This window comes from Triticum urartu, chromosome 4 (assembly GCF_003073215.2).
Source record: "Triticum urartu cultivar G1812 chromosome 4, Tu2.1, whole genome shotgun sequence".
Classification (NCBI taxonomy): domain Eukaryota; kingdom Viridiplantae; phylum Streptophyta; class Magnoliopsida; order Poales; family Poaceae; genus Triticum; species Triticum urartu.
Window position 1 is genome coordinate 611242831 of NC_053025.1, and position 12163 is coordinate 611254993.

A 12163-nucleotide genomic window follows, 5' to 3' on the forward strand; every position below is an offset into this window, starting at 1 on the left:
AGCCTATTCCCATTCCATGCTCCCATGGTGTCATACTCCTGCAGTATGGATGTATCCAAGTATGCGCTATGAAAGCGTAGAGACCTGACAGAACGAGGGGTTCGGGTAGCTAGCGCATGCATGTTACCGCCGCCTGTCACTGTCCTACTGAGTGCTCACAGCATTCGAAGCTCTTGCACCATGTGAAGCTTTAACGGCCTCAACTAAAATATACGGTAGCAGGGCCAGGCCGACGTAGACGTCGATCGTCTGCACTCTCGTCCGGCCCTATAGAACGCCGGGACGCTCGGCCTCCGCTCGATCGCACAGCAGCCGAGTCTAGCAGAACCCACACCAACAGTATTGCAGGTAGCTCAATGGCGGCGACGCGAGCGTGCTTGCTCGCGCTCGTGGTGGCTCTTACGTTTGTCTTCATGGAGGGCCGGATGACGGCAGCGCCGTCGTCTGCCGGGAGTTTGGTGCAGCGGCGGCGGGAGGTGCGAAGCCTCCTCAGGCGGCTCAATAAGCCTCCTGTCGCAAGCATTCAGGTACATATGTAGTGGTGCCGCGTCGTTCACGTTCAGTCTGATTGTACTACGATGCAAGTCTTGCTTCTCGGGTGTTGTACGCGCTCAGCACACATGCATGATTCACCATGCATCTTTAACTAGCTTGCATTCATTTGGTCCTTGTTTATTTGCATGTTTATCATTAGCTTGCGTGTTCTTAATTATTCGTCGTCGCTCAGTCTCGCAAGCCATGCACATGGATGCAAAAGAAACGGGAACATTGTACGTAGTACGTGCATGCAAAAGTGGTCCATGCAGGTACGGATACCAGTTGCCCACCCTGCACGCTAAAGGTGGCTTAGTTATTAATTCTTCTGCAATTATACAATATAAGCGTACTAAAAGGAAGATTCAAAATGCTGAACACTCTCGCTTCCATGCAGCGATAGATTCCTTTGTGGTTCATAAGCTAGCGGCCACTCCCAATCAAGTTTTCTTTTTCTCTCGGCCAGTCTTTTTTGGTAATCATACGGTTTTACAGGTTCTCTGTTTTTTTTTTGCAAGAAAAACTTCCAATCTACTCCCTGCGTTCCAAAATAAATGACTCAACTTTGTACGTCAGTACAAAGTTGGGTCATCTATTTTGGAACGGAGGGAGTATTCTTCTTCGATCATGGTAGTACAACGAACACTAGAAATAAAAAAAATTACATCCAGGTCCATAGACCATCTAGCGACGATTTCAATCATGGTAATCATTTTTTGCTCTCGCTGCCAACGGGACGCATGAAGCAAAACAAGGTAAAATGAGCAGTGGAGCACAGCTGCATAAGAAAGTTCCATGCTAACCTTAGTACCACAGCACACGTTTAGTTACATATAGGGTGCAAATATATTTCTTCCATCCCTTAATTCAAATTTTGGTCTGATGTTTTCGATTGGTAAAATATCAAGATTTCCAGCATTTAAGGGAGACGTGGAGCCAATGCTATGGGCATTAGCTAGGTGGGTAGATAGGAGGAGTTAATCGTGTAGTTGGGCCTTGGCGTGGAGTTGGTGTACATGTAATTTGTAACATCCAATGTGGAGGGAATTCTTTTCCCCACCCTATCTTTAATATATACTCCCTCTATTCCTAAATGTAGTGCGCATAAAATTTCTTAGGAGTCAAACATTGTTTAGTTTGACCAAGTTTAATGAGAAAAGTATCAACAAAAATAATACGAAACAAATATAATATAAATATATGTTTAGTGAGGCATCTAATGATACTTACTTAACATCATAGATATAGATATTTGTCCTCTATAAATGTAGTCAAAGTAGGAGGCGTTTGACTTCTAAAATTTCCTATGCGCACTACATTTAGGAATAGAGGGAGTAGTATGCACACTCGTGCGTATTCGAGAAAAGAAAAAGGTAGCCGGTTCTACTGTGGCCCAATGGTAAAAATTGAGAATGAGAGAGAGCCTTTACTAGATTTGCATGACCAATATAAGAATGCAAGAACATTATGACGACATGGTCTTTACTTCAACACATATTTTGTTTTTTGTCCTAACATGGATTTAATTCTAGTTTATCTTGTTTCAGCACTAGCACATCGCGTTTCCTCATTTAATTAGTTGCCATGTCAAAATTTATCCTACGTGGATGTCCATTATTCAATGTCTAAGACATAACCAAAGGTCTATTATGTAATACACATGCATATAGTCATGTACCCTAATGTTAACAAGGAGATGGACCCCAACTTTTGTTATTAAATCTAGAAAGATAATCTATTCATATGTAGATCTGATCATATCAATATGTTGGTCCAAAGAAGTTTTGACTTTTGGAAACTCATAGATAGAGTATATAAATGATCCACTGGATAAAAAGGTAGCCTTGCTTGGCTTTTTAGAGACTAACAAACGTACCCAAATGCTAAAAACTGCACATGCGCTTTTCACATTCATCGCACATGGTAGACATCACCTCTCTCTACATGGTATGTGGACCAAATAAGAAGACACGCAAACAAATTAGATGATTCATGTCCATGGAAACCTTCTGCTAAAATTTTAAAATGCATTGCTTCAAAATTGAGCGTCCAAATCAAAATCCTCTTTCACCATCGTGTTCCTCATGATGAGGTCTTTGAAACTAGATCTCCATGGGCACGTTATGACAAATATTTTTTAAAGCAACTTGCCACAACAAAAACTTTATGGTACAAACATGCATTTCTAACCTCGACTCATAAGCTAAGATTTGTTTTTAAGGAAAACTAGATCCCAGGTTTTGTTTCCTACAATTTTGGATGTTTACCAGCATGAGATCTTCAAAAGTAGATTTCATATGGATATATTCTCGTGGATACATTTAGAAATCAACTTACTGCGATGAAATACATAGTAGGTTCATGGTAAAAATATACATTTTTATGAATTGCGTGTGCTAAAATAAAACTTCATAGTTAAAAATTATATTTTTTACAATTTTAAGAGTTTGCCCCTGTTTATTTCAAATGCGAATTAGGGTGACGAAAGAAACTTGTAAAAAAAACATATTTTTTTGTATATTACGTCCCTTTAAAGAAATTTTTTGATGCCCTAGGAATCTACAGAAAAACCAACCTTAGTGATATGGAAGAAACTATTTTTCAGAAACATGATTTTCTTTGCCGAATAATGTTAACAAATGATTGACTTATCATTCAAGTAGAAAATTGGTATGAGCTAGAAACCATATTTGCACCACAAAGTTTCTTTTTGTGAATGAGAGTTGCTTTTCAAAACTATTTGTCAGAGTATGCCCATGCGGGGTGAGTTTGAAATATCTCGTTGTAAAACACAACAGAGAAAATGGATTTTTATTTGGAGGTTCGATTTAGCACTAATGCATTTTTGAATATTCAAAACTAATTTGCATGTGACTAAAGTGATCTACTTGTTGGTTCGTGGCATGATTTGTCCTATTTTGATATGTAGTATGGTATGAGGCACTCCTGAATTGGGAAAGTGCATGAGCGCTCGTGAGTATTGTTCAGAGTTGTAATCCTATTTTTACTAACACGTGGCTTTATTCTAAGAAATGGAGTCCAATTCATTGACCAAAATTAAAGAGACAATACCAATAGAAATTGCATGCAGTCCAAAAACAAATCTATTCTACATTACACATTTCCATGAGTAGCATGTAGGAAAGATCTAACATTTTCTAGTTTCCTCGCAATATTATCTATTTTTGCTACATTGTTACAATCACTAATTCCTAGGAATTTATAGAGCTCGGATGGTGATGTCATAGACTGTGTGCACATCTCCAAATAGCCTGCATTCGATCATCCTCTCCTCAAGAACCATAATATTCAGGTGACACTTAGCACATCATTTCCCTTTTCATATCACTATCAATTGTAGAAAGTTGTAGTGCCCCCTAATATCCCACACACATGTATCATGATATCATTCAATTGTCGCCTTTCAGATGCGGCCTTCTTACAACCCAAGAGGCATGCATCATGACTCCAACATCACAGCCCATGCAATCACCCAAATATGGCATCAAAATGGCACGTGCCCTGAGAACACCATACCAATCCGAAGGACCAAGGAGGAGGATGTCCTGAGGGCCAATTCTATTAGGAGGTTTGGCAAGAAGATGCCTAGGAGCATCCCACACCTCAATCCAACCAATGACACTGACACAGCCAATGTATTGAGGGGCCACCAGGTAAAAACACCATCTCAATAATCAAATTCATATGATTAATAATATTCTTCTTATATTGTTACTATTGTTATTTTAAAAATTGCTTATTTAACTTTGTTTTCTATCCCATTGATAAGCATGCCGTCGCCTCTGCACAATATGATAAGTGCTATGGAACCAAAAGCACCTTCAATTTGTGGAAACCATGGATTGCTAGGGGCAACGACTTTAGCTTAACCCAATTTTGGATCACTGGGGGTTCCTACAATGGCAACAGCCTCAATACCATTGAAGTGGGATGGCAGGTGAGACCTCAAAGGGAAAAATTGTACCCACCTTAATAAAATATCTATTAAACTCTACCTTTTAGCTTCGGTGCATGATATATGTGGGTTTGAAAGGGCCAGAGTGTAAGAATGAGCTAGACTAGATTCTCCATTAATCAAATATGTTCTCTTTCTTAAGCTATTCTAGCAGCATTATTTTTAACACATAAGGGCATGTTGACAACTTAAAGTGTATATAAATTTTGTATTTGTAAATGCCCATTTTATCAATAGATATTATTAAAGACAACTTGCATTAAATTTAATGATAAAAAGGATATTAACACGCAACTAAATCAATTTGAATCTTGAGTAATCACAATTCATGAGTTCTTAATCCTGAGGAAACCTACCCTGAAAAATGAACAAGTTTCAAACTTCTTCATGTCCTTAAAAATTGCATCTCTTAACACATGCCATCAAATTGTGGCTCACTAAAGAGAAATTTTGCCTAAAGAAGGGCAACCAAATTATTGATCTTGGGGAGACATGACACACAAAGAAGCAAGTTCTTCATCTAGTTCATGGATTCAATATTAGTACATCCCTCATATAGTCCATGGAATTGCAACTCATAGGAGATGAACCTTGACTTTTAGGAGACGACAACTTGAAATGCCAAACTAGATCATTTCTCATTTAACAAACAATAATACTCAGTGCATTATTCCTCACAAGGCATATTTTCTTCATTATGAAAAGGTTTGAACAAATATTTATCACATTAATATGTCAATTATGTTAACAAAAAATATAATCATAACTAAAGACTTATAAATCTGACTCTTAAATATGATTCATGTAAAAAATTAATTGTTGGCCAAAGCCTTGTCAAGACAAAGTAAATAAGCCTTGCAATTTAAATAGAGGTGGTAAGAAACATGAAAGATCCTCAAAAATCAATCAAAGAGAAATTGACTATAAGCAATCTTCTTGGAGAAGAATATTGATAGTGATGATTACAAAATTGAATACTACCATAAACATAGAAAATAAACATAGATGGAATACCCATCAATAATGTATCCTATACTCATATGGTGGGTTCAAAATTGTCAACTTACTCCTAATAATGCTATATATGCTTTGAGTCCACCATGTTAATTTTCACGAAATGCACTAGAAAAATAGATAAATTCTAGATATTCCTACTATTTGTAGAGACACTTGCCATGGGATCATACTTGGTGCCAAACCACCCATGTGTGTTAGTATAAAATAATAACCTACAGTAGGCTCATAAATTAAATATAAGTTACCCACCATTTCCTTTATGAACATAATATTAAACCGCTCGCTAAATAGGCATCGAAATTATCCACATCTTGTATTTAACCTAAAGTAACACCTAAATAGTCATCTCAGTTCACTACCTTTGCCATTATTACAAATAATATGAAATAAACCTATAAATTTACATCTACATTACCCACATCCACCATTACAAAAAATAATCTTCAATCCCAGGAAGTAGAGACGATCCGCGTCTTTTCCTGGTCGGAGAGGAATCTAGGTCCATCTCATTAAGGCTGAACATTTAGTCTCGTTCCCGATAACAATAGGGAACATCTTGTCTTGTTTGGTTTTTCTTTCAAGGATTTTGTCTTTCTTGCAATTCTGTGAACTTTGAATGCATCATTTCTCCCATTTCTCGGAACTTATCATGGAATCTAGGCCCACTAGGACTCTGCAGGATTTTTGGTAAATCAAGCTCTCTTAGGGGTGGAAGCTAGCTCCTACTACTCGATGTTATCACTAGATTTGTCTTCCTCATCTACATCTAATTACCCATCTTGAACATTATGTAAAATATTCTAATCCTCTAAATAAACATCTAAATACTGATTTGTCCTTATTATTATTGAATACTTCAAAATAACACCATAAAGAATAATCTAAATTACCAATCCTTGCCATTATGAAGAGAAAGTTAGCTATATGTAAATAGTTTTCCAAAATCAAACTCTGTATACTTGCATGACGTTTCTCACTAGTGGTGGAGCAAATATGGGGTGAGGATCAGGTTGGGCCTGAGACCAGGTATTGCGAAACAATGCCAAAAGTAAAATATTCATTTAAGAAATATGGTGCCTCGACCTAGGCCGCGGCCCTGGCAACCCAGGTTATGTGTCAAGATGCAAAACCAAGCATGCATGTTAGGTAGCTAGGAAATGAACATATCATTTTTTGTGTTTTGCAATCACTAAAGATATTTCCTTAATGAGTCACACAACAACGAACAATCCTTGTTAAATTATTAATGCTTTATGTCAACAAAATGTTAATTAAGCAAATTTATTATATCCAGACTAAATTGTAATAATATATTTACATTGTAAACACTCAAACTTTGTTGTTCAAAATATGCGACTTACCGTTATTTGATAGCATAAACACAACTTATCATGCAATGTGTGTTGGCTAAAATGTTAGTTTATACCACTATACTAATCGATAATGAAGTTCAAGACATAATATATTTTCTTAACATTTTGTTGTTTCAACTTAACACATGGATGAATAAAGTTACTATAAATTAAACCACGAATCCAAAATTTGGATTGATGAAATCATGATGGATGGCTACAACAAAAGTTTACATAACTCAAGCTAAGTTCTTAAATTATCACTCAACTGAACAAGCAAGAAACATCACATTCCATCAGCCATCACATGTGCATAAGGGATAAGATGCAGCTTCTGGTGGAACATAATCAAGACATTGGATAAATGATGGAAAAGCGGGATTCCACATGCATTTCTCATATTGGTGCACCTAGTAGCAAGGTGTCACACTATATTTGCATGACCTCAAATGAAGGAAGGGATAAACAAGCTATCTTTGAAGACATATATTATCTTGTTTTTTCTGTTTGTTGTTGCGAAAGGACAACAACAAAATCTCTCTCTCTCTCTCTCAGTGTGTGTGCATGTGTGTGTATGTGTGTGTGTGTCTATCTATCTCTTCCACCTATTAAAAAATCCCATGTGGTCATGCTTAGACATAGCTATTATACAAATCCTATGCATTTTTAATGGTCTAGTTAGTTGTGCAATATCTTTCATTCTGGCTAATGGACCTGTGGTCTCTACAAAAATTTCAGGTTTATCCAAATCTATATAGCGATAGCAATACGAGACTCTTCATCTACTGGACTGTAAGATAAACACCATATTCGATTTTAGTTTAACTAATACTAATATTGAGATATTCTCTCCTAAGGTTGGGAACAATACCAAAATACTAATTTTCTATTGTATGTAATATTGTAGCGCGATGCATATCAAACAACAGGATGTTACAACCTACTATGCTCAGGCTTTATCCAAACAAGCAATCAGATCACAATTGGCGGCAGTATCTCCCCAATTTCCACCTATGGTGGCACACAATATGACATCGATATTTTAGTTTGGAAGGTAAAAAAACACAATAAGCTTCGACATCATAAATATTTAGTTATGTGCACATACACATTCAATTAAAATGGTCAAGCTGCTAGGGGAAAGTGAAAATTCACTTATACTTTAACATTACCTCCCATGTGCAGGCTCCCTTATACCCAAACCTTCAAATTGGAGTCTACTACAATTATTTTATTTTATTACATCCACTAGGATTTAAACTCGAGACCTTTCGCTTTGAGTTGCATGCACTGACTAGTTCAAGCCAAAAACTTGTTCACTTGTACTTCAACATTAAGCATACAATCCAAAATTCATGAGTGGACTTAGAGAATCCATGCCAACCTCTTGTTCTTCGGGAAACTATGATTCCTAGCCTGTTTTGGCTGAATAATGGAGGAGAGGTTGTCCCATGCACATCCCATATTTGTTCGCAAATGCAATGATGTCAAGTTGGCTATTGAACAAGGGACTCTTTCAAGTTACTCTCCTTACCCAGTTAGAGTTGGGAAAATAAAATATGTTCCACATATTTTTACTAGGGCATAGTAGTTAAGACATTCTAATATTACATTGACTCACAATTAACGATAACACATCACATGAACTTTTCTGGAAAGCCTACCCACCTCATGATCCTCTGGTAGCATAGAAGGACGTATTTTTTTTACCCTAGACGCATTCTTGCACGCATCGTCAAGATCACATCTCATTCTTGTAGATGTGCATTTACATAGAAGGTTAGTCCTTCTCTTTTCGGTTTGATTGGTCGACTCGATTTTGTTAGAACTCAAGTAAGGAACATATTGTTACCATGCAAGTCTTTTACATCGCAAACGATTACTCAATACATCTATAATCCATGTCATATTTGATCTCAGTACCAAAAACACTCATCCCTGTCATCTCAACCTAGCCCATTAGTGTTCCCTTTTTTGCCATGATTTTGGCAGTTAAGGGATTTAAAATATATTGCCTGCTCATAATTAATCATGTGTGTTATATTCTCTAGTAAGCTAATTTTGGCTTGCAGGACCGAGCGGGGGGCAATTGGTGGCTGCAAGTGGGAGGTGATTATGTGGGGTATTGGCCATCATCCATCTTCTCCTACTTGGAAGATAGTGCTTCTACCATCATGTGGGGCGGTGAGGTATTTTCACCCGATGCCGGCCAAACTTCCACACATATGGGTAGTGGACACTTCCCGAATGAAGGGTTCGGTAAGGCGAGTCACATCAAGAACATTCAAGTGGTAGATTCGTCCAACTGTCTCAATCCCCCAAGTAATGTGGGCTTGATAACCGAGCAGAACAACTGTTATAATGTGCAAAGTGACACCTATGGCGACTGGGGCACTTACATCTACTATGGTGGCCCTGGCAATAACCATAATTGCCCATGACGGGTTCCAGTTTAGTAATATAATGCTTATTGCATTACTTGTGGCCCAATATGCATTGCTAGGGTCAGTACTACTGCAAAAATATGTGTTTTCAATTATGTTGTAATGCTCACTTGTTGTGTGTATGGCCGCATTAATAAGAGGCGTGATCAAGCATTATAAGCTCACAACATATGTATTCATATTTCACCGCATGATTGGAAATATATGGAATAAGCAGTTTTTATCATTTGTTGTTACATTTATAGAGGTACTGCAGCCAAATATTCTATATTGATAATACTGTTTGTAAGGATTAGCATATTTACATCCATGAGTAGAGACATGAGCAATTAGATTTTTGCAGCTCAAAATAATTGTTTTTGGCAAATAAATAAATATAATTGTATTTATCACTAGAGTTTAAAGATACATTAAAAAATATTGACCAAGAAAATTTCTCTCTCTCAATGTAACTAATTTTTCCAAACGGGGACTTGTTTGTCTACAATTAAGTATTTTTTCTTCTCCATGGATTAAGTTTCTAATAAACACGAAATTATATTTTATCATTCCAAATGGAGTAATGCGATCTTGAGGAAGCTTTCTACTCTTAACAGATAATGCCCTCGGATTTGCGAGACCCACTAGTATAGTTTTTTCTTAAAAAAAGTAGTGAGTTATATGAAGACAATATATATTCTAGTTCGTTACTATATACTTCCATGTGGGAACTTCTAGATTTCTAATTTGGACCACTAAAACAACAATTCTAGCGTTGTACTTGCAACCGCTTGAATTTTGGAAATGTTTATACTTGAAAACCAGGTATTTTAGACTCACAAGTCTATAATACCAACTTCGCAATGTTTGAATGATTAGTATTGTCGATGCAAGGAAAAAGGGCCATCTGGGGTATGCAATGGTCACATAGAGAGAAGAACCTTGCTTATTGATGCCCTCTAAGATCTGTTTTGGGGGCTAGCTATTTAGATATAGAAGATATTAGATTATTGTGTATAGTTCTTGATCATTAACAAAAAGTAATGAAATTTAATTTGAGCAATAGCGGACGCTATTATGGTAGCGCTATTGCAGACACAATAGTGGACCATTTATCCCCTATTTGAAATAATTAGCGGACACAGTACTAGTAGCACTATTATTTTCCTTTTAAGTTGATTCATCATATAGTATTTATGTTTGGTAGTAGATTAAATTTCTAACATGACTTTATTATTTTGTCAGGCTAAATTTGGAACTTTCCTTCAGAGATGGTAAACTACTATGGATTTGAACGGTGTGGTGCATATTAATCATTTACAGCCTGACTGTTTTTTATCTAAATTATAAAATTGCTAAAATTTGATTACAAAATTTGTTTGACGTCGATGAATATCAACCGGAGTGTTGATGGAGAGGTATGACGAGGAGCCTCTGAAGGCCGATGAGATGGAGAAGAAGGCAGAAGATAAGGGGGAATACAACATTGGCAAAGGAGAATGTTGTAGGAGCGTTGACCCACAATGGGTGATTGTAGATGACATTCACCAAATTATTCAGAGAACGAAAACTCTCAAAGTGATGAAATAAAGAAGATCACAACGAGATATGGAGGATGTGGTGATATTAGTTATTTTTCTCTTGAAAAACGATGTGGTGATAGTAGTTGTGCTATGCATATTAGTTGCTTCAACAACTATATTCTTGAAGTGGTGTGCCGTAGGTAGGTGTACGAAATAAGAACTACAAACATTATTTTGTGAATGATAAAGGGAGGGCGGAGAGAGAAAATGAGCTAAGAGAGAGGGAGTGGGAGTGCAACTCAGACTTATACTTCCTCCTTTTGGAATTACTTGACGCTCAAGCGGGTGACACCCTTTTGAGGTAGTATAGTTTGAACTAAATAGTGCACCTATAAAATAACTATTTGCATGTGTATTGAGTACTTCGAACAATTGCATGAACATTAGTATGCAAAAAATTTCCTTTTTTCAAAATTACAAATATGTGTTTTGATTTTTGAAATTACATATATGTGTTCCGATTTTTCTTCTGAAACGTTATGTAGTGATAGTAGTTTTGCTATGCACATTAGTTGCTTCAACACTATATTCTTGGCAGACTAAGGGAGAGGGAGTGCAACTCAGACTTATACTTCCTCCAACCGAATTTACTTGACGCTTAAGCGGGTGAAACCCGTTTGAGGTAGTACATTTTTAACTAAACATGCACATATAAAATAACTATATAGACGTGTATTCATTGCTTCGAACAATTGCATAAACATGTGTATGCAAACATTTTCCTTTTTTGAAAATTACAAATGTGTTTTGATTTTAGAAATGACATCATGTGTGTTTCGATTTTTCTCCTGAAAACCATGTTGTGATAGTAGTTGTGCTATGCATATTTGTTGCTTCAAAATTATATTCTTGAAGTGGTGTGCCATAGGCAAGTGTAAGAACTAAGAACTATAGGCATTCTTTTGTGTGTGATGGGGTGGGGGCGAGGGAGCTAAGAGAGAGAGAGAGAGAGTGGGAGAGCGAGTGCAACTCAAACTCCCGTTTGAGCGTCGAATAATTTCGGATGAAGGTAGTATATTTTTAACTAAAGACTGCACATATCATAGAACTAAATACATGCATATTGACTGTTTCAAACAATTGCATGAACATCAGTACGCAAACATTTTCCTTTTTTGAAAACTACAAATGAATGTATCGCCCGTTGTAACGCACAGTCAATTTCCTAGTCAGATCTAAAGTGCTCGTTGGATGTCTTTCACAAATAAAAAAAATCATGACGTGTCCATATTATTTTTTAATTTTCCATGGTCCTACGTGTATCATTGATATGATGAA

At 36.8% G+C, this 12163-nt stretch overlaps 1 pseudogene; it reads left to right on the top strand.

Annotated features, from left to right (window-relative positions):
- Window positions 1-317: 317 nt before the first annotated feature.
- On the top strand, window positions 318-9549 carry LOC125553207 (annotated as a pseudogene).
- Window positions 9550-12163: the final 2614 nt, after the last annotated feature.